The 23,375-nt window shown below is 38.3% G+C and overlaps 1 protein-coding gene across 1 annotated transcript in view; it reads left to right on the top strand.

Moving 5' to 3' along the window:
- Nucleotides 1-4,291: 4,291 nt before the first annotated feature.
- MID1 (midline 1) overlaps nt 4,292-23,375 on the top strand; it is a 237,697-nt gene continuing 218,613 nt past the window's right edge. Inside the window, exon 1 of the mRNA XM_042810881.1 lies at nt 4,292-4,405. The gene's annotated coding sequence lies outside the window, so the exon portion shown is untranslated. The remainder of the gene's footprint in view (nt 4,406-23,375) is intronic.

A 23,375-nucleotide genomic window follows, 5' to 3' on the forward strand; every position in this document is an offset into this window, starting at 1 on the left:
TTGTCCTGACTATGTCCTCTCTCCATTTCTTGACTGTTCCCTACTCACCAAAGGGATGAGGCAGCAAGAAGAACTACTGTGCGCCAAGCACTGCTCAGCACTATCCAAAACATTAACACATTACCAACACTTTTTTAGCCACAAATCCAAAATACAGAGCTATCTAGGCTGTACTATGACAGTTAACTCCATCCCAACCAAATTCAGTGTATTTCCCCTGCTTGTTCAGAGAAATCTCTGCTCTAGATTAGAGCATTTTCTTTGCATCTTTTTAAGACGCTAGACCAAAACCTCGAGTACAATTTTTTTTTTTAATGCATCTGTTCAGAATACCACAGCATCTCTTAATGCAAAATTTTCAGTTTGTGTGTATGCAAGATTTTCACAGCAGTGCAGAAATAACACTAACGGAGTTGGAAAGTTGGTAATATATTTGGACTTTCAGATCTTTAAGCTAGAAAATCTTCTGATATGGAAAGAGATGCAGTGTGCAACCGTACATCTCTGAGGTGACTTGTATGTTAAATGGAGGCTGTTAGAACTGAATCTATCTTATTTGTAAGGTGGTTACTGCTGCCACTCTGCCACTCATGCTGCTTGATTTGAGGACTGGGTAATGAAGCTGAGAACAAACAATGAGCTATTGAAGAAATGATCTTGCTGCAGGCCACAAGAACAGAGCATGCATTGTGGGATGCTCAATGGTGCACATCTCTAAGGGAAACAGAAGATATAAAGAGGCAGATACCAAGATGAAGTATGAAATCATGTCAATATTAAAGTGAAAGGAAGTGCTGCCATTGAATTGAAAGAATCACAACTTCAAGAATGAATTAACAGCTTAATTCAGGAAACTGTGGGGCAGCAGTTTTGCAATGAAACTTGAGAGATCCCTGTTATTTTAAACTCACCTGGCTGCATTTCGTCAGTTCACTGAGCTGCTCAAGTGTGCATGATTTCAGCCCACAAAGAACTTCAGAAAGCAATCTTGTCATCAGGTAAGTATTCAGTAAAAGCAGACTGAATCTGCTGTGTTTCCCTTAGCTTTTAATAAGGAAAAAAAGTCAAGGCAGTTATTTAGACATACATGACAAGATTAGGGGCCAAATTGTTTGTTTAATAGGAAATATATTTCTGAGTGTATTGTACTTATCTATTCCATAGAATCCAAATTCACCATGGGAATTTATACTAGATTTCCATTTCTAGTATAGCAATGTAAACAGCAGCAGGACTGTATATTTTAAAAAGGGGCAGAAATACAAAAAGGAAAATCCATCAGCCTTTTTATAAAAAAGCATAAGAGAAATAAATAAAAATTGTTTCTTACAAGCCATCCTCGGTGATAAAGAAAATATGGCCAGTGAGGCACAGAAGTTGAAGTCAAGAGGAACACAGCAGAACTCTGATCAGTTACCAGATCCTGTCTGGGACTGCTGCTGTACTGGACAAAGGTCGTTGGGCTAACAAATAGTTACTATCTAAAAGCAGGAACTGAACTAACCTCAGTAAACCGTTTATATGAATTGTGCACCGGAAACAAGCTAATGACACCCTGAATGAGAGCGGTTACTTGAATGCTGAGCTTTTGCCAAAGATAACATGGAGCACTGCAACAAAGAAAGTAACACATTGTCATAAGCTGCATTCATTTCTAGTGAATCTTTTAAGGGTGTAACATTAAAAATAATGTGCTTTAGATATCTGCTCAGAGCTTTTCTAGTGTCCTCAAACTCTGAATGCAGACTCAGAACTACTAGAGCTCTTTCTGAAGAATAGAAGAGATTGGTTAGAAGGCAATCAATGTTCTCTTAGGATCTGCTTTACATAATGCATTTGTGATAGCAAAGTAGATGAAAGTAATACGCCAAGATTACTCTCAGCTTTAGGAATTAACTGGATTACCTCATTATATACATATATATATCCTTTCTTTTTTTATAAAAATACTTCACAAAAGTAAAAAGGACCTATGAAGACTTACCATAATTAACTGCTTTTAATGCTTCAGCAGAGGCATGAACTGAAAGTGTAGGATTTTTATTTTTTTTTAATTTACATTTGAGAAAAAATAATACTTTACTGCAAACCTCTCTTTTAAGTAAAGGTGTTATATCTCACACAGGTAGCATACGTAGTACTTAGGGAAAATTTTCATGTTTTTTATCTGCTGATAACCGTGGTTTGGAGATCAGTCGCTAAAGCATGAGGCATCGTGCCTGTCTGTAAGACCCGAAACTGATCCACAATATTATGTTGAGACAGGTGAAGGGAGTTGTCAGGTGCAGAATGTGATACCTAGTTGAGTTTTAGATAGGGAAAATAAAGTAGTTACGCCTGCATTGAAGAAGCAGCAGGAAAATCCTTGATTGAGAGAGAGCAGTTTTGGATAAATGAATGTGAAGTTGTTGTGGGCTCTGAGTTGGGCAACAGTAAAAGGTCTAACCTAAGAACAGATATCAGCTGTACTTGAAGTAACATCTATTTTGGCATTATCTATTTTGCCCTTTTAACCTTTCATTGTTTTTGCATTTTTGGGAATCTGGTGGATTTTAATTGCTTGGTTCATGTGAAAAACTGATACTCAATCAGGAACTGGTCACAAGCTTTCTGGTGTTAAGGGAATACAAGGCTGTACAGTCCACTGCACATGCTTTGTCATAACTTGGCAGGGCTGACATATTCCTATACTGTGAAGCCACAAGTGAGTTATGTGTCCTGAAAGAGTCCCATGAAGACCATTACACCATGCCCCTGGTCACGTATTCTCAATTCCCTATGTACTGTATAGGGAGACTATTTTAGATATATTTATTGAGTCTTACAGCTTTTATTGGTATTGTTTTTCATTTTCCTCCACTTATAAGCCAAGCTCCTGCAGTATCAAGAGGTTGAATGTTTATGCCTCAGGGGAGAGGAAAATTATAATGAAAGAAGTATTGAAACCATTAGAAATGGTCATTAGGAATAGCTTTTCTGCACTGTATATTATTTGATGATCTCTAAGACATATATTACATGGGGATAAGAAAAGTTCTAGTCCACTGGGTAATGATAATTTCCAGCATTTGGGTGGTTCTTCCTAGCCTTCCAGAGGTCATCAGGAAGCAGATTTTGTCTTTTTTCTGTCTAATGTTATAAGTGATACATCTGAAGGAACAAATGAAAGAAGAAAAAAATATATATATGCTTTGGAGTTCAATGTACTGTTTTTAAACATCAGCCTTTCATCATTTCATCAAATCTTTTAACTCTTATTTCTTGTTTTGGTTTCATCCATCCTTTGTTTTATTTGTTCGTTTTTGTCTTCATGGTTTTTGCTCTCTGTCCCTCTCTGCATATGTCAGTGTTGCGGCTTGTATAAGGAGGGCCATAATGAATAGGGGAATCTTGAGTGAGTAGTATAAAGGGAAACAAGCAGCATGATTTTCTCCATGATTAATTAATTTCTTCTTGAAGACATTTGAGTTGTGCTTGCAGAAGGGGTTTAGTGAGTAGTGGGTGGGCAAGAGGAGTCAAGCATATCACTGCTCTGCAGAGTGCCATGTGTGCTTCTTCTGGGTATGCACCCTATCCATATATCTCTGTGTGGATGGGTGTGTCTGTTAATGTATCACACCTCTCTGACACAGACAGATCTATCACCAGAAGCTTAGCTATTACATTGTATAGAAAAGGAAGTAGAAAACAGTAAACAACTTTGTCTTGTACTGCTTTTTTTTTTTTTTTTTTTTTCCCCCATAGACAGCAGTGTTGCAACCCTTTTTCACATAACATTTGATGTATGGCAGCCTTTCCATGTAGAAAACGGATAGAATTGGAATTGTTTGAATGCTATCAGAACATGCATGCCTGGTTACCTTTGTGAACTTTTGTGTGCTTTTCTTGGAGTAAAATGCATAGGCTAAAGTAGGTGTCCTGTAAAAATATCAAGTGTTTAATGTAACAGTGACATAGCACTCAGTATTACTATAGCTGTAAGAAATGGAATCGCTTCATAGGTGCTAAACTGCAGCAAGGAACCCATTCTCCCCTCTGAAGACACTGAAGTCTTACTCAAGCAAACTTCAGGCAGGCAGTCCCATTTGGTATTCGTGGAGTTAACCAAGTTAAGCTCTCTCCCGGCTAGCCTCTTCCACCAGGAATGCAATTAGCGTTCACCTATATAAGGAAACCTGCCAGGCGGTGGGGCTGGGGCTGGGGAGCGCTCCGCGCCCTGCGAGCGGCACTGCGCGGGCTGGACAGGGCTTGGCAGCAGCGGCAGCAGCAGCAACAGCTACAACAGCAGCAGTAACAGCAGCAGCAAAAGCAGCGGCAGCAGGGCTGCGCTGGGAAGGACTATCCCTCTTTCTTTAACTTCAAAACGAGGAGGAAAAGAGCCAGGGGAGCAAAAATGGAGAGGCAGGTATGTCGGCACGGAGCACTGTGGCGGGAGGGTGGTGGTGCTGGTAGAGAATGAAGAGGCTCGGGAGGCTGCCAGCGAGACTTGTTCCCACAACTGCTGCTCCCTCCTGAAATGGCTTGTTGGTTTTACAGAGGCTGCGAAGTAAAAGTGTGCTTCTTGTTTGCAGCAACATCTGTGTGCACAACTTTCACTTATCTGACGTTCCGTGTGCTTCTAATTCATGTACACCTTCTTTTTACTGGGGAGATTATCAAACTTTCTTATCTCTGATGGAAAGCAGATGTGAGACTGGAAATGAGGATGAGATGCGTAACTCTACGAACCTCCGCAAATGCAGAATTTTATGATCCTGTCACGTCTGGAAAGCAGTCCTTCACTTTATAGTGTGAAACACACCTTTTGTGAAAGGTGCGCTCCTTTAGCCCTTCCGGGATCTCAGTGTTCTTTATTGCGATGTGTGTGAATGCAGCCAGTCAGTATAGCTGGGTTCCATTTGCTGGAATACAGGGAGTTCCTGCAGCAATACAGCTTTTTCAGTGAGTTAAATAAACTGCAGGTACTATTCTAAGAAATATGAGTGAAACTTGTTCTTCTACAGTAGAAATTACCCCAGTTCACAACAAGGATGTGTTGCCTGGGAAATATTTACACATTCTGATAACCTTTACAGGAGGTTCTGTGTAAAATCCTGACAGAGAGAGAGAAAGAAGGGGGGAAAAGTTTGTTGTAAATTTTGGTGAAGACATAATAAAAAGTCAAGCAAAAAACTTATCTCAAACATCTTTCTAGTTGGAAGAATGCTGCTGTGCAGTCCTTCAGTGCAGTTAGTGTTAGCATCAGCGTGTGAACTGCAGCAGCTCACTCAAGTTTTGTGCAGTTATGGTATAAAAGATAGGAATGAAAGAATACTTTGAGTTATTTCTCTGAGAAGCGCCTTCCAAGGAAAAACCACACAGAACTATTCAGCAACAGGTGAAGTTTAATTTCAGAATGATTTTCTGATCTTAGCAATTGGTAGACATAACACTGCTTTTCACCGCTTTTCACTAATTTTCATTGTTTATCATATTTAAGTGGATGCATGCATGATAATGTGCTGGTTATGGGAGTTACAGGCATATCTCTCCTGGGAGCCAAAGTATGAAAGTAAAGTACAGTTTTACAGCTAAGGGCTTAAAACCTTAGAGTGAAGGTTATTGTTGTTAAAAAACTCTCTTCCTTATAGATTTTTTAAATTTTTATGAATGAATGTCTACTTGGAGTTTGTAATGCAACATTACTAAGGAGGCATCAGGATTGTAATTCACTTGTGTTGATGTGTATTCTCATTCACTTATGTGTAAGACAGTTCTAAATTCCTGACTTTGAATGCTTATCAAGGGGAATGACACATGACTGTGGTTTCAGTAGAGCATTTTATAGGAGCATCACCATAGCAAAGAAGTTAAACACTAGACAGTGCCTCATAACTACAGCTAGTGAGTTTGTTGTCCTGAAACATCTTTGGTCTTGGTGGAAGGCAGTACAGCAAATACAGGACTGGTGGACCAGAACCATACAGATCCTTTGTATCACTTTTCATCCTTTTGATTTTCAGTTCATATCATACAATCATAGAATCATTTGAGTTGAAAGGGGCCCTTAAAGGCTACCTAGTGCAACTCCTCTGCAATGAATAGGGACACCTACAGCTAGATTACGTTGTGCAGTGCCCAGTCCAACCTGACCTTGAGTGTCTCCATGGAAGTGGCATCCACCATATCTCTGGGCAATATAACCTTTATTAATGTGAATTGAGTGGGAGTACAGAGGATAGACTTTAGCAGGGTTGTTAGTAATTAAGTTATGAATTTAAAGGGCAGGATAAGACACTAGATAAACTTATTCTTTAATCATCTTTTCCCCAGTCTATCTAGTAAATTACATTGCCCCCATTTGTTTGGTGTGTAGCTGTGCTACAGCTGTTCATGATCTTCTGGCTTCCCAGTGCGAAGTGAGATAGAACTCTGATTCAAAGCCTGCACAGAATCTTCTGGACTGGCACGAGCTTAATCTAGCCCTAGATCTGGGGTCTGGAGCTCAGGCCTTATGAAGAGCTGGGATTATTCAGTCTGGAGAAGAGAAGGCTCAGGGGAGACCTTATTGCTCTCTACAGCTACCTGAAGGGAGGTCGCAGTGAGCTGGTGGACAGCCGCTTCTCTTTTGTAACTAGTGAGAGGACTAAAGGGAATGGCCTCAAGTTGTGCAGAAGGAGATTTGGGCTGGATGTTAGGAAATACTACTTTTTCAAAAGAGTGGACAGCCCAGAAAGGTGGTAGAGTCACTGACCCTGGAGATATTCAAGGAGCATTTACACACTGAGTTGAGGGACATGGCTTTGTGAGGACTATTGGTGATAAGTGGATGATTGGGCTGGATAAACTAGGAAGTCATTTCTAATCTCAGTGATTCTGTGACCTGAGCAGCCATCTGTGTGGCCATCCTGGGGCTGGTCCCAACTGCAGGCTCTTCCAGAGAGATGGGAGGCACTATGGGCGCTCATGCTCTTCACCACAAGTTTTCTTGTACCCTTCTCTGCCACCCAAAGCATGTTTAATGGGGCAGCTGCAAAGCCTGCACTATCACACCCGGACCTACCAAGAACTAGCATCTGCGCTATTGGTTTATATATATATATATTTTTTTACTTTGTGCTGCAAGTGTGGTATTGAATGAGTTTTCATTGGCTAGGATGCACAAAAAGCAAGTCCTGCTCTGACCAGGATATATGGCTGGGAGATACGTCCCAGAAAAAAATTTAATCTTGTTTACAGTAAGAAGAGAATTCCGAAGTAGATGAAGCAACTTAAAGTGAAGGATAGATCTCGTGTATTATCCGAAATCACAACAAAATCCAGTAGATATGGCTGGGTTTTACAATGACTCCTCTCCTTCCTGAGCTCTGGCAAATGATCTTCTGCCCTAGACATTTGTCTCATGTCCATGTTAATAGGTGATGTGTTTCATCCACTAATTAAGAAAAAGGGCTAGCATTCAGGGGCTAGCATTCATTATAACCCCATTTAAAGATTAATTTTTCATTTAATCAAGGGTTATTTGATATCAGTTTTAGTAGTTCACAGTGCAGCAATGGTGTTATACCGGACTGCATAGTTTGGAAATGAATACTCTGAACCTAGGCAAAGGTGCAGCAAGTTTGTGCATAAGGCTGTAGTACCGTCCTTAGTTGTGTAACTGAGACGAGACTGAAGTGAAACAGAAATATTTGAATGTGACAGTCTGAAGTTTAATGCATGACTGAACTGGAATTTTTGTTTGTATGCCTGAGGTAAGAAGCACCGAATTATTTCTGGCTATGTCAACCTTTGATTGCTTGGACCAAATCCATTTTTTTTGATCTCTATTATAAGATAGGTTAAATTCACGAGAAGTTTCACCCATTTGTTGCTTTCAAAAGGGTGAATGCTTGATGTATTTAGCATACGTTATTACTTTTTTGTTGTTGTTTAGAAGTGAAAATTGTAAATGTCTTAACATTTTTTACATTTTATAACCTGTTCATCCTACAAATAGAAAAATGGTTTATATGATTTCTAGACTTAAACAGAACAATCACTGCATGTATTTATTTTCTTTTTCTGACTTGTGTGCAATTTGAAGCTGAGTGACCCTACACATTGGCAAGAGGAAGCTAGACACATCATGCTTTTTTTCTGATACCTCTTATCATTTTTCCAATAAAAAGAAACACTGGTTTTCAAAGGTGTAACTGGAGAGCTAGAAATAACAAATGACCATGCTGTATTAGTTGCATGCTCTCTTTAGGGTTTTGTTAAAGGCTTTACCACCCCATTATGCTATCATTCTACAGTGCAAGTTTTTTATATGGCATGTGTGATTTCACTGCCCTAAAGTGACCTTGGGAAATTCCTTATTTCCCCTGAAACACATGTCTAAGTGAAAACTGCCCTCCGCAGTTTAGGAGCTGTATGGAAGGAATCTGGGAATAATGCAAGGAGAAGATCGAAGTCCAGAGTGAGGTGTGAGCTGTTCTTCTGTAGCATTAATTATTTTGCATGCACTTAAATCTTTGCTTTGAAGACCAATGATAAGGCAGCATAGGAAGGGCAACCTGATACATCTGCCTAATTTTTCTATCTAGAGATCCCATGATCCAGAAGAGGTGCGTGTTGCGTGACATTTACTTCTGTCTCCCTCTTGTTCCAACTATGAGTAGATGTATCTGGAGTTTAAAGTTAAAAACATAATTCCAAATCTGACCTGCTTTATCTAGACCAGCTGCTGTCCTCATTCCCCAACATCTGGCTTGTCTCCGCTGTGCCACCGAGTTTGAGGATAAAGTAGGATGACCACAGTCTGCAACCACAGCCTAAAATTGAGACACTGTGTTTGTTACCAGTTAGAAGCCTTTAGCATAGCCTCATATTGCAGCTTCTGTGCACGTGGGTTCCTGGGGGCCATGTGAATGCTTTTAGCTTGGGAGGCTAAAAGCTGGGCAGTGTAAAGCTGCGCTTTGTCAGATCAGAGGATGTTGAGCTGGATCCTGGATTGAAAAATGAAGTCTGCAGCATCTGTGTATTTATTCACTAATGTGTAACTGAATTGTTTAGGAAACAAAAAATGGAAGTATTTTAATTAAAAAGGGTTGAGAAACATAAAGCAAGACAAATCTGTGATAAAGATGTGGAACTGCAGTTTTCTCATACTTCTTGTATGTTTATTCAGTCTGAAAAGTTCAGAAAACTACTGGGCTGAGGATTAAACTCCCCAGATTCTCCAGTCTTGTGTTATCTCAAAAACAGTCTAACAGTCTGCTTTCTGCAGGCTTATGTTTTGAATTCATTTGTTTCTGTGTTATTTCCAAGTTATACTTCAGAACTACTTATCAAAATTACAGTTTTGGAATACAAACTACTTTATAGACTCATATAGGAAGGCATTGAAAATATGCAACTTGTTTTAGAATCTGAGTTTACCAACTTCGTAGAAAATATTTCCTTACTGTTTTTGTTGTTTTTTTTTCTTTCATTAAAAATACTGGCATGAAATCTCATTTTTGATGATGTAGCAGATAGCTGAGGGGGTACAGAGATGCTTCTTGGTGTATCTTGTGCAGTTCCATTTTATTAAATGCATGATATGTGTATTATATGCTCAGCAAAATATTCGTGGACATACTTGAAGTTGAATATCTATACATAAACAGATATGTTTCCCAACGTATCTTTGTCTAGGATTTTAACACATACTCAGATTCATATGTTCCTAAATTCTTTGCTCAATTTGTTAGTAAAAAGAGGTATTATTCTCATGTGATACTGTGCCCAAAGGGTGAAACAACAGGTTATTCCTTTTATCTATCTCAGTTAAAACTTGTAGCATTTTCCTTGAACAATTCATTTTTTTACAAGATTTTGTAAAACTCCTTCTAGCACTGGATGTTCAATTTCATCTTTTTCCTGTGTTACTTTCACTCAGTGGCAGTTTTGCCATTGGTCCTCTGGATGCCAGATTTAGGAAGAGCCGTCGCTTTTGTTAGATGTCTTTCTATGAAGTTGTACATAACTTCAGCTCCATTTAGGATTAAGTGAAGTTAACATTCAATGGCATGAGCAAAATGACATTTTTGACACCTTGTGCATAACTTCAGCCATTCCAACAGGCTGACGACAACACTGTTTCTAATGCATGGGATTACAGAGCTGATAGGATGTCAGCCTGTAAGTGTCACAACTTGTCCCCCGTGCTCTTCCAGCAATTCATGGGCTCCTGCTGCTGCGTTTCTAACATTTGTGCTTTGTAGCTGCCCAGCCTGGAAAATTCCATATGAAACCTCAGGCCTCCTGAAGTAGATTTTTTAGGGCACATTTAATTCCTCTAGGTATGAAACAACAGTTGTGTCCCTGCTATGTTAATGCTGTAAAACAAGCAATGGCTTTACTACATTGTTCATATCTTTGTTGTCTCATTCGCAAGAAATTCCACACCGTTTTAGTTGAGGAGTTTAGGTATTAGCAGTTAATTACAAATTCTTACCTTAAGTATGGCAGCATGCCACAAAGCGGTTTGGGATATCCTATTGGTTGTTGTTTCAAAGTTATGCAGCTGTGCTTAACACTCCAGTGGGCAATTCTGGATACGTCGTGTTTTGCCTTTGATACATTGCCATACCACCACTATTAGTGCAGTGCTTAGACTGCAAACATCTGTTTGCTTTTATTGCACATGTGTTGCTTAAGATGTTCTGTTTTTACATAATGTAAATCACCGGACTCAACTGGCACTGTATGGTTTGTTTACCAAATAAAACTTAAACTGTGTCAGTAAAATGTATGTCATATGGGATGACATATATGACATCTGCAGAAGAGAAAAAAGACAGTTTGTGGCTGCAGTCACCAATGCCTCCAACAGTTCCAACTAATCCACCAATAAGGTTTTTAAATTGTATGAAAAGAGTCATGTAAATGTCTTTACAGAAGTAAAGATGGCAGTGAAATGGGCACACGTGCACACACCAGACAACAATGATGGGTATAGAGAAATGCACTTAGCATTATAAAATAGAATCAGATGAAATCTGCATATTTTCATTCCAGAATTTCACCGTAATCATGGCACAAAATAGAGCAAACCCTTATTAACAGGCACTTGGCTTTTCTTATATGAAAGTATATAGCTGACAGTAGCCTTTCAAATGGAAAAGTTACCTGGACTTTGAAGTTTAGCTGTTGATCACAGCAACTCCTCAGCAGTACTGTGTTAGTACACTAGTGTTTCAGACATGTTTTGCTTCTAATGTGCACCATTGCACACTGCTAGAATGCACAACAGGATAGATTTGGTTTAGATTAATGAAAATGAACTCGATGAAATGACTTACAGTTGTTAGCTCGCACTTTAATTTTAAAGGTTAACCCAATGTGCCTTGAAGGTTTTTGTCCTTATGTTTCCATGCCCGTAAGAGTTGAATTTGAATGTTTTGTCTATGTCACATGAGAACTAAAGAAAGAAATCACGAGGAGAAAATAGAAGACTACAGCTGAGTAGAACCATCAGCTAAATAGTCCTTTTTTTTCGTCACAGGCACTTTAAAGTTTTGGTGTGTGCGGAATTGCTGTATATTCAAAAATGAAGTAAAAAAGGTGTTTTTCAGTTGAGAATTGGTTTAGGAATCTGAAAAGTTTGATTTATGGAGCTGGTATCATCTGCAAACTTTTTAGTACATCATTAGGCAGATCAAGCTAGAACTAAATTCAAAAGAAGTCTGAGCAAGCTGCAAGCTGTTCAGAAATCAAAATAAAAGAATCAAAAGGAGCACAACTCAATATAGTTGGGGATGAAAATATAATTCAATGATAGAAAGTGGGGAATCACTCAGAAAGTGTATCTGCAAATTAGAAAATGAATGTGAGTCACTGATGTGACAAAATATTGAAATGTGAATATGTCATTCTGGCACTAATTACTTATGATATTGTATACAAAAGGATGACAGTTAATTATTTTGTCCTGTTCTACTGTGATAAACACCTGGCCTGAATTTTTCAGTGAGTTTTATATGTGATAAAGAAATATATAGACAAACTGGAGATAATCAGTTGGAAAGCAAGTGAAAAAATGTAGCAAAAAAACTTGATAAAAATTGCAGGATTAGAGTATGTTTAAGTAAAACAAGAATTCACAGAGTGTCCTGTGAAAGGATAGAATTAATATCCAGCTGCCTTTTCCTGCTACACCAGAAGATCCTGCTTGCCCATTGCTGTCTTCATGTGAGAGCAAAGGGTGAAGCTGGAAGTGTGTGCTTGGAAGCCAGCTGGAGCTGGAGAAATTGCTACAAGTGAGCAACTCAAAGTGCTAATTACAGAAATGGAGATTGGCAAGTCTCCGTCTATAAAAGAGAATAAACTGTATTCTAATACACAAGAGTGGTTAATTATTCTGCATTTCCACTGAGGATTGAAAAAAATGCCATTTGCAACCCTGGTAATTTTGGTTAGATTTGAGGAATATGTTACCTAAAGAAGGTGTCACATCTAGCTTTGAAAATTTTTCACTGGCTGAGGAAATACATACCAGCTTTGATTTGTGATCCTCCTGGGAGCAGGGAAGTGACTCTGCATAGATTTCTTGAGACCAGCCTTTCTCTCTTTGATTCTTGAGTCATTCTTTAGATCCCAAGCATGGAATCTGAGAATGCTTCTCAGTTTCAGGCCCAATGTACCCAAGGGCCATGTCCTAGTTGCACAGAAGTGCCTAACTTGGGCCTACATCTGCCCTTTATCTCCACTTCATGACCCTGATTTCTGTTCTCTGATTGTGTGGTGTTATGTCAATGAAGCAAGACTCTTGTATGCCTCACAGGTGATCCTTGTCATAGACATCAACTGGCTCAGACCCAGACTGGTATTGTATCTATAATAGAATGCTGCCATGTTTTCTTCACCCTTTCTAATGCTATAGACTCATTGCTTAGGTATTCATGAACTTCAGATAGTTTCTTTGCTTTCAGCTTCCAGCCAGTTATTAATCTTAAGTGTCATAATCAAGACACCTATTTAACATTAAGCATTAAGTAATAGTAAATGCAGAGATGACGTGAGTAATGAAAAGCCTAGCAGAATCAAACAAACAAATGAAAAAAAAAAAGAGGGAATAGTTGCATATGTGAAACTATTGCCATTTAGTCTACAAAATACATACCTTTTCCTCTTATTACTGCATTGGATAATCTATACAATAAAAAACAGAATACAACAGTCTCTGTAGATGTAAAATAAGCAAGAATACAACTATTGCAAATAAACGTGGGGAAGTTAAAACAAAAAAAAAATTTAAAAAACCACCACCACCAAGAAAATAAACAATCCTGTTTCAGTGCAGGTGAGGAGACTTTTCACCCAAGCACTGTATCTAAGTAGAAATAGTTCTGAGAGTTACAGGGCAAGGTTCTCTTTGGACAGTACAGTGGAGTGTTTGGTTTGCTGTGTAAAATGTGTTATTGATGTGCTGCAGGCAAAAAAAAGGTACATTTCCCATGGTTATGTAGCAGTTCTCAGTCATTGATTACTGTCAATCGATGCCGTATACTGTAGTGCAATATCCATTAACCTCACAATGGAGATACGAGGCATAACATTTGATCAGTCAGGTCCCAGATTAAAGTTGATGAGCCAAGAGAAGGAGAATGTAAAAATAGAAGGAGACAAACATGTAAATGGAAGTGAGATTGATTTCTTCTTCTTGGTACTTCCCATAACCTCAATCTCATGAGTCAGCGTTTCTGAGGTCGGTCGTTTCGTGAGATATGTTAAACTGAATTCCTAAATGGTGTTTGTGTCTGGAACACAAAATGACAAGTGTTTAGCTTCCTAAAATTCCTAAAGTATGTATTGCCCATTGTAAAAGATGGTTTTATAAAAGAGTTATTATAAACATCTTTTTTTTTCTTTCTAATTTTATATTTGTATTCACTGTAAACTTCTTTAATATCACTAACATCCACTTGAAGCTGTCCGTCTCTTCACTTATCTGTGAATAGATTAGTTGACTCTAATGGGAAAGGTGCAAAGGGATTGCAGTGAGGATACCTTCTAGCAAAATAAACTGCTTTCTGTCTCAGAGTTCAGTTTTCCATGTGTTTGTGAAAAGCATGCGTAGCAAGCAGAGGCTGAATAAGCTCCCTGTCCTTCCTACAGCAGCCAGAGGCTGGTTTGTCAAAAGCATTTTTCAGGTTGATATTTAGCCCAAATGGTGAAACTGTTGCCATGACTTTCACACCATATGGATCATGACTAGGGCCTCCATCTTGCAAGAGGGATCCCATAACACATTCTGCTCATTGCTGAAGGAAAGTTACTGTCTTCTTTCACAGCGATCTCCGACTGAATCCTTTCCTTATTCTGAGCGCAGGGGAAGGGAATGTTATGTCAGGCAACCAACATATAACTGTCTGAAAATACTCATTTGGTGATGGCAGTCATTACTAGGACTTTCAATTACTGTCTTTCAGGACTGGAGCATATTACGCTTTACATTTGTAGACAACACTGCTATCTGACTTTCATTTCTGAGGTTTAGAGTTTTACATCTAAAAATATTTTGCAAAAATTAAATTGAACCAGACTACTAAAATATTCAGTAATTGCGGGCAACTGTATGGCCATATGTCTATTCAGAAACAGCTTTTAACATTTTGCCTGGAGAAAAATCCTCTTTAAAGTGCTTGGACAAGCTAAATCCAAAGCTAAAACTTGTTTGAAAGATGACGTTCTTCTAAGTATGGTTCAGTAATTCTCTTAGATTACAACCTGTCAGTCGTTATTTGTTTTTTTGTGTATTAAAGATAGATGCCAAAGTAAAAATGTAATGAATCATGACAGGAAACTTTTGAACAGTAACATGAAGACTTCACACTAATATTCAAGAAAAAACAACCTGTATCTTCTAGCAAGATGGAACTCAGCATTTTATCCATCAGACATTAAAGGCAATATTGAGAAAGAGATGTGCGTTATGAATTAGGTTTGGCAGTGTTTAACTTCTAAGTGCATGGTATGGGATTTTAAGCTTTCACTGGTGTGTCTTTTCTTGTCAGTACCTCAGAATAAGACCTATAATACAGAGGATGATGGGGTGCCAGAAGAAATGGCTGTCCTTGTCTAGAGCTCAGGGGATACTTTCTGTACCTAAGGGTAGCTTCATCTGCTTGGGTTATTGTTCCAAGTGCAGGGGAGAGCTTGTTTTTTAAGCACAGATGGAGATGCTTTCAATTTTGTCTAGCTCATGCAGGAAAAGCAAAATGTGTGCTGAAGGCCTTTCTCTGGCTAAGGTATGGTACGTTCAGTATTGCCATGGTACGTTCAGTATTTCTAAGAGCAGTGCTTTGGCCAACATGTGGCAATATCTGTGCTGATACAGACTTATTTCTGCCTGTAGCAGCTGTGCCACTGGGAGAAAGATGGTTCAAGAACTTAACTTCCTGGTCTTATAGAAGGAAGGAGGCAGCATGGCTTGCGGGCCTCACTAAGATCATTTTTGTATGTTTTGTATTATACAGATGTTAATGAAAAAATCCTAAATCATTGAGTTAGGGTTTTTTTTTTTTCTTTCCACATGGATGTCATAAACACATGGGAGATGAAACAGGGAAAACCAAGGCTAAATTAAAATAGGCTTTCCATAATCTTAAAGCTCTGTGTGAAGTTAAGCACCTCTGTAGGCTTCTGGCACTTACTTTAATTTGGGCCTCCTAAATTATGAGTAGAGGGAGACAGCAGCTAGGTGCTGAGCACTAAACCAGATTTTCAGTCACCTAGGATTTAAAAAACAACTGAGTTCAGAGTTCCATATCTGTTTTGGTATGGCCAAACCTGCAGGAAGTCAATGTTACCATTTACAGCTGATTCCTGTCTTATGTTCTAGCTACTCTTTCTCTCTATTATAGTAGGATGAACTGGGTCATAGATCTTGAATGCAGTGATAGAAGGTGGCAACATGACACTTCTCCACCTCAGAAGAAACCATTTTCAGGGGTTTTTCTTCCTTGTACATGAAAAGTATGTAATCTGGTCCGCTCAGAGCATTCCTTCTGGTGATACATCTGACAAAGCTACAGCTTCCTTTCTCCAAATGATCAACAGGTGGATTTTTTAGAGTAGTAATAGTGTTTTGCCTGCAGTCTCCGATGGGAGAAATGGGTAATTATATGAACTACTGGCAGAAGAAAACCCTGTGTTCATTGGACCACAAGATGATTTCTTTCTTGTTGCAAAAATTATGATGCAAGATTTTAAGGCTTTGAAGACATGAATTAAATAGGTTAGTCAAAAAGAAGTGAAATTGCCCTCATTTTTAAAGACTACAAGTGCCTACTGAAATACCTCTGTGCATTACCAAAACTCATCAACAGTAGTAAATACATTTTTGAGCTGAGGAAATATTGTGTGTGTGTGTGTGTGTGTGTGTGTTCATTGTTTAATGCCTGCCATTCCTTTCTCATGCTCTCACGTGAACAGAAGTTGCATGCTCATGTACTGTTTTCACTGTAGTCTGTGCTTAATGCTCATACCCTAAACATGATTCCTCTGATCTCCATTGTGCTGACTTCATTTGTCTTAAGTTTCTGTGGAACTGTAGGGAAAAAAAAGGACTTTAAAGATATTGTAAAAAGAGAAGGGATCTTGACTTTTAGTGTCTTTCCTTGTTAGAAATCTACAGTTGGTTTTGGACAAAGGGTATCAGACAGTTGGCATCTCTCCAAAATGGCTTAGGGCATTATTCTTAAAAAGCAAAATCCCAGGTGCAGGAGGCTTGAGTAGCAAGGTGTTTAATGTTAAGTCTGTCATGCTTTATAATAATCTTCTCTGTTTTCCTTAATGTAAGATAGGTACAACCCCAATCTAATAAACAATTGCAAGCACAAACACACGTCCCTTGTGACTCTCTTAGTATCACTGATACTGATATTCTCCACTACTCATATATCTTGCGGAATATGAGATCAGTGATTTCCCACAAAAACAGTAAAATATCTCTCTTTGCTTCAGGAGGTATTCTTCACCATATACATTGCAGGACATTAAGCTGAGACAATAGGATCGAGTATGTTATGGATTCCTTTTTCAGTATTGTGTGGTTTTTTCCAGTGCAGTGCTTATCTGCCTCATGCAAAGTGATGTTATAAACAATACAATTGCCTGAGAAGATTTCTAAGGCATGAAGAAGAGGAATTGCTTACAGTGTTTCATGCCAGAATGTATAACAAGAGATGCTGAATGAATGTTACAGAAGCACTCAAACTGTACTGATCAACATACAGAAATTTGTATATGGAGTGTGATGGTCTTGGAGAGAGAACTCTATCCAATTATAAATTCCTCTTTAGTTTATGAGTAACAATTACATGAAACAGTCTTTCAAGGGAAATGGTAAAACTGTGTATTAAATCATTGGCAAATTAACTGTGCAGTCTTTGAAGGCTCTTCAGAAAGCAGATATGAAAAGAGCAGAGGTATAGATCTGATGACATAATGGAGTTTCCTTGTCTAAATTCTGGCTTGTGTATTGACTGTACAATCAATAGGTATATAATTGTACAATCAATAGGTGTACAATCATTAGGTGTACAGAGGTTAGGCTTCATAAGATTATCACAGTGGAAAGATAATCAGAATAAATGGAAATGCTCATCAGTGTCATAGGCTCGCAGTAAGACTCCACAAGGAGCAATCTCCAGAAAAAGAGCTTTCCTCAGTGGCATTCAGCACTTAAATGGGATCTAGGAGAAGTGCAGCCAGGCTCTACCCCTTCTGGTAGCACACGTGAATTGCCTTCACCTGTGCTCCCATGGCTGACTCATTGCTTGCCTCAGGTGGTGAATCGGAGGTTCGGGCCCTGATCAGCAGTTCTCATACAATTGACTATCGTGCAAAGTGTAAAGTGCAGAACCTTTCAGATACACCACATTTATAGTATTCAGCACCGAACATCTTCCTCAGTCACTGCTGTTAGAGAATTTTTTTATTAACTAATTCTATATTTATTAACATTTACACAATGGAGATCAGAGAAAAGCATTTGCCAGTTTAAATAAAAGTGGAGTCTGAAAAAAGCACAAGAAGCAACAAATTCTGAAATAGCAAGCGTTACATCCATTAGATCACCAGTCTGAGTTGTAAGAGACACCTGAGTCTGTCACCTTTCTTCTTTATCTCACGGAGATAAAGAAACCACTGTGTGATTTGTAGATCAAATATGATTATCATCCTAGTGGCTTGCTCAGAAATGCAAACAGCCACATTTCACACTTGTTACAGTTCCTGACAGGTGTGCAGTGTAGCTGTGTCTAATACAGATAAATATTGGGTAGTATCTGTGAGTATGAGAACCAGTGTCCTATTCTAAGAGTAGCTTGACAGTACTTAAATAGCTCATTTTTTAAAACTAATTATATATTCCTGGTTCATATTATTTTATTTATTAGTTTTTTCACTGCTCATTTTTCATGGAAAACTTCAGTTGATTACACTAATCTCATTTTGACTACACTCACGATGAAGAAGCTCTTCATCCTGAACAGTACCTCATAAAGCAGGGGATGTGGAGAGAAATGTAGGAGCCAGTTTCATAATTGCAGATGGGTTTGCATGCTGTTCTCTGACCCAGGCTCTCACAGAACCAAGTTCAAGCTAATGATAGAATGGGACTTTAAACCTAAATTGCATTTTGAATAAAAATGTTCCTTATCATATAAGGGATTCAGAACACACACCTCAAGTGAAAGTCATAACCATTTTATGAGAGCCTCCATTCTTTCAGACCACTTATATTACTTAGACGTTCAATGAGGGTTTCTGAAAACTTTTTTCTGCTTAGATCTCACTTTGCCAATATATACTATGATTTATCTCCGTGGTGTTTCTCCCTGTGTCTTTCTCTGCAGTAATTTAAAAAAAAAAAAAAAAAAAGTAAGGAAAAGAAAGAAGTCTGTCAGAGTCAAATACGGTTCTACAAGGAAAGCATTCTGTTCTGTGAAGGAGGTTGAAAGGACTTTTTTTTTCTGAAGACCAGTGCAGCATCTTACACAGCACTGCCTGTGCCTGGAGCAGGTTCCAGTGGGGTTCAGTGTGGAGTCATGGAACCAGGTACCAGCTTTACTCTTAGAATCGTAGAATCCTTAGCGTTGCACAGACCTTTGAAGGTCATCTAGTCCAACTCCCCTGCAATGAAGAGGAACAGCACAGCTAGATCAGGTTGTCCAGGGCCTGAGCCTCATGCTATCTCAGAACTGATTAAACTGTGCAGTGAAATAGTACATCTCACACACAAAGTTTCTATGTTTAAAAAATTATAAAGAGTTAATGAAAGAGCAGCAGATTTGCATATAGTTTGATAAAGCACTGAAACATTGTTCTCATGGGAAATTGGAGAAATAGCAGTAGAAGGAACTGAATTTATTACAGATACCACTTGCTGTGTTTGGTCATATGGACCAGAACAGGGATTTAAGGCCCTGAACCTGCAAACACTTACACACATGCTTAACTTTACTACCTAGTGTATTCCCATGTAAGGCAGTAGATTTACTCATGGCAATAAAATAAAACGTGTAAAAAAGCATTCTTAGGAATGAAGCCTCATACTCGATTCTCAGTACATGAGGAAACCAGTGAAGGATTTTGTGGAGTGGCTTAACAGACCAGGCTGGAAGCTAGATGACTTTTTTTTGTCTGAGTTTCGAATGGATGGCAAGGAGCCTATGCCTTGTAAACTGAAAATATCAGTAATACCTCACTGTGAGTGCAGCAGTGAGTGAAGTCTAACTGCAAGGATGCAGAAAGACTGGAGTCTGGAGTGTATTACAGATGCTGCCTTTTCACTATGCTGTTCCTACAGGTTTTCTGAGATTGGCCCCAAAATGTTTTGACAGTGTTAAAAGCTGTTCCTCTCCCTATACCTGTCACCATTTGCTAACCAGAATTTTCATGCAAGATTTGAAGTGGAATGTTGTAAAGTTATATGCTTTTAGCCTGTAAAACTGTGGACTCTGGCCAGCAGACCATTTTTACATGGCCTGGATACTTTTTAGACAAACAGGATCTGTACTAGGGTGCAAAATTTCAGACAACTGATGCATTCTTTATAATAACTACAGATTGGCTCGCTGCCTCTCATATGAGCCTGTTAAGACTCCCCCACTGCTACCTGGGAATATATTTGTGGAGAGAGGAATTGTGAGTGCCAACAAAGTAACAAATTTAAAGGTAAGTTTTCTTTCCTCTGGCACTCTGAGAATTTCTTTGTAATGTATGAGCCACCTAAGCAAGATGGGTAAGAGCCTCTAACACTTCTGGTCTGACAGGTCTGTAGTCTGAGTTTTCATTTTATCTGAAAATAAATACTTTCAGATTTATAGAACTCAAATCTAACACGAGGTGTTTTTTTTGTTTTTGTTTTTTTTTTTTTTACACTAATAGACAAGCTTCCCAACAGAAGTTTTCTTCTTGATATGTCACAAAATACTTTAATTTGAGCCTCCCTCAGAAACATTCTTCTGTGACCCCAACTGGGGAAAATTCTATCCCACTTCCTTGCAAGCATCTATTCGTTGCATTGAGTTTATGCTCCTATACATTTAGTCACTGTATTTTTTTAGCACACAACTTCTGGATCTTCATTGTTCTCTGTCCCTTTTACCTGATGATATCATCTCAACTCCTTCTATTAGCTATCTACTTCTTTCCATAGCTACGGTGGTAGAAGATGAATTGTTGCTCCTCCACTGATGGTTTCAGCTGGAGATACTTTATCAGAAGAGAAAATTATTTGTCCTGGTAGAGGGCTGTATGAAAGAGGGCTGGATGGGTTCTCTTTTTCTCCAAAGTAAATTGACAGGTCTCCCTTGTCTGTTGGCGTGAAGTGGCAAGGTTAATAGGGAAGACTTCTACAAGACAAGAGAATGTGGCTGGTGATTACTTTTCCCCTGACCAGCTAGCAAGAATACACAGCTCCAGACTATCTGTTAACATAGAATCATCTAGCCTGGAAAAGACTTTCAAGATCATCAAGTCCAACCTTCTCAGAGCATTCTTTACCCTGATATTACTGCCTCAAAGGCTCTGCCTCTCCTATCACCAAGCCAAATTATTGTCTCACCCTGTGAAACCCACATGAGAGAGCACATGATCATAATTTTGCTTGTTACAAACTGAGATGTAATAATCCTTTTGAATACAGGTGAACATAAAGAAGAAACCTAAATTCTCGCATTTCAATTTTTTTCATCATTTATCCAAAACTCAAAAACTGTATAGATCACTTGTAATACTACCCAAAATCTTAATATTCACTGTAAGAAAGCAGTCAATTTACATGCCAACATAGCAATATGGTTCATTAAAAGAGAATGTCAAAAAAGATTGTGTTTACATACAATATTTTCAGTACTTTCCTGATTTCAGGAATATCATACTTTCAGATATATCCATGTGTAATCTCCATGGCATGTGCCATTGAAGAATGAAATTTTCACCTTGGGGAATGAGCAATAGGCAAAATAGATGCACCACAAAGGACAAGAAATACAAGGAAAATGCAAACACGCTCCACCATCTGCTTTACTCCCAGAGTAGTGCTATCCCAAAAGCCCACAGGTTTCTTTAATCTCCACTCTCTATCCCCCACTACATTCTCTAGCCTGTGGATTTTCTTTTGACTTGCAATTCCACTTCACGCATGATTGTTATATATGGTTCTCATGCATAGGCATACCCTCTGGTAACCTCAACAGAGTTACTTCCTGTAGTGATCTGTTTATCTGTGCTTCTGGGAGAACAGTTTGGTAATTTATCTTTGTTTTTCAAAGGGGGAAAAAAAAAAAAATGCAAAATAAAAACCCGCTAACCATAATAGCAAAGGTGAGATCTTTTGTAACATCATCTCTTTCACGGTATTGTTACCATAAACATCACCACGTTCCCAAATGAGGAGCACCCACCTCAAATGAGGAGCAGCTGCTGTTTTCAGGTGCATTGACAAAGTGAATTTGTGGTTTAACCTGCATGCAGCCTTTTCTGAAAATGAGGATCCTTTGGGAGCCTGGCATAGGCTGTAGGGGCAGAAGAATTTGTACTTGGCTTGTTCTGTAATGGGTCTTTCATTCTTTGGAGCTATTGCATTTTCATCTTACGTATATCTTTAATAAAACCAGGAAACAAGAAAGACAGAAAGTGCACATCTCAGTGAAATATAATTTAAATAAAGTTGTTAATAATAAATATTTAGTTTTACACTACTATTACTACCTAAGCCTGTGGCTATGGGCACTGCTGAGATAGATAGATAAACTATGAATAATAATAATATAATAATAAATATAAATAATAAATATTATAGATATAATAAATAATAATAAAAAAAACTGAGAATAGCAGTGAGGCTATTAGGATTTTAAATTCATTAAGGCACAAGCAGGTATCTACGTCTTCTTAGATCTGAGATGAGAACTTTGACAAGGGTTCCATAGTTTTCCCCATGAAGCAGCAGTTTGGCTTAGCATTCTCAATATAATAATTTATTAATAATATATTCTCCTTGCTAGATAGTAATCCTGTTGCTAGAGACACTAGCAGAGAATGAGAGCGTAGCTAGAAATTCACTATTAAATTCAGGCCATTCTTTAATTCCAAAGTTGCCTTGCCATTGAACTGTATGGACACATGGATTTTTGTGACAAGGTATGCAAGTGAAAAGGTTAGAAGCCTTTGGTATTGTTATGCTACAAGTGCATTTCCTAGGTGCTATGAACAAGCTGCAGCACTTACAAAGCTTGTTAGATCCCAAACAGACATGGTTTTTCAAGTTTTCCCATAAACAAAAGAAAAGCTGTCTAAGACTAAGCCTGTTTTAGGATTTCCTTGTGATGTGCACCATGGCTCTAAAAAGACAGGTGAGATCAGACTGCTTTTAAAAACATGGGGGAATAATGTAGTCAAGCTGAACCTTTGCAGAGGTGATTATGTGCCTTGGCTCCTCAGAATGCATAGGCAAAGCTATAGTTCACATTAAAAAAAAACATGAAATATAACAAGACCCACTGCTTGCCAAAGGTTTTCATGCCATAGGAGACATTCTTCTTTTGTCCCTTTTCTTCCAAATAGAACCTGAGTTTGATCACAGTAATTTTACCATGGTTTACAAGGTTGAGCTATATGTCAATATATTTATTTCCATATTTATTCTTCTTTGCTTTCTGTTATTTATTATTTTTTAAAGTAGATAGATCTTGGATATATCTATATTCTTAAAGTAGAGACTATTCTGAGGGCTAAGTGGAAGAGTTCCCATGGATAAAATCTGGATAAGCAGACTCAGGAGGAAAAATATATCACTGAGTAGTGATTTTATTTTATTTTATTTTATTTTATTTTATTTTATTTTATTTTATTTT

This window comes from Centrocercus urophasianus, unplaced genomic scaffold (genome assembly GCF_019232065.1).
Source record: "Centrocercus urophasianus isolate 14NV4802_14NV808 unplaced genomic scaffold, USGS_Curo_1.0 seq_12, whole genome shotgun sequence".
Classification (NCBI taxonomy): domain Eukaryota; kingdom Metazoa; phylum Chordata; class Aves; order Galliformes; family Phasianidae; genus Centrocercus; species Centrocercus urophasianus.